The 602-nt window shown below is 34.4% G+C and overlaps 1 long non-coding RNA gene across 1 annotated transcript in view; it reads left to right on the plus strand.

Moving 5' to 3' along the window:
• Window positions 1-108: 108 nt before the first annotated feature.
• The window catches only part of LOC121174099 (uncharacterized), a 1,318-nt gene continuing 824 nt past the window's right edge, over window positions 109-602 (plus strand). The window contains exons 1-2 of the long non-coding RNA XR_005889875.1: window positions 109-342; window positions 518-585. This is a non-coding gene — a long non-coding RNA (uncharacterized lncRNA). The remainder of the gene's footprint in view (window positions 343-517; window positions 586-602) is intronic.

The following is a 602-nucleotide window of genomic DNA, read 5'->3' on the forward strand; positions in this document are numbered from 1 at the left end:
TTGGGTTTGTGAACGTTATGCTATTTCTACTCTATATCCAGGTCTCGAACTCCGATTACTTCTGGTTTGCCAGGTATGTATATGGTTCCTCTATGGCTTGATGTTGGTAGACATCTATTTAAAGCTTTACCTTTGTAGTTGGTTTTTGTGTATATTGCTTTGTACTGAAAAAATGAAAAAAAAACATGACCTTTGTCTCATTTTGATTTTCATTTGGTTTGGTTGTATGTTGCTTTGGACTGAAAACAAATGTGACCTTTGTCTCATTCTCATTTTGTTGACTACTGTTTAACTTCTTCTATATCCAGCTCTCAAACTGTCATTTCGTTCTTCTTTTACCAGGTTTGTATTTGGTTTTTGTGTTTCTGTCCGTTTTGATTGATGTCTAAAAATCTTTTACCTTTGTATTTGATTCTTTTTTTATTCCCTCTATTTTTGTCCATCCTTCTTTTCTGTTACCCTTTACCTTTTTCTTGGGTTTTAGTGACGTGTGTTGCTATTTTCTTCTCTTATCTAGGTTTCTATTTTCCTGCAACTTTCTTTTCCGGATTGCTCCTGTTTGCCACTGTTTGCAAAACCAAAAAGGTTTGCTAATGTCTGTT

Source organism: Glycine max, chromosome 19 (assembly GCF_000004515.6).
Source record: "Glycine max cultivar Williams 82 chromosome 19, Glycine_max_v4.0, whole genome shotgun sequence".
NCBI classification, from domain to species: Eukaryota; Viridiplantae; Streptophyta; class Magnoliopsida; order Fabales; family Fabaceae; genus Glycine; species Glycine max.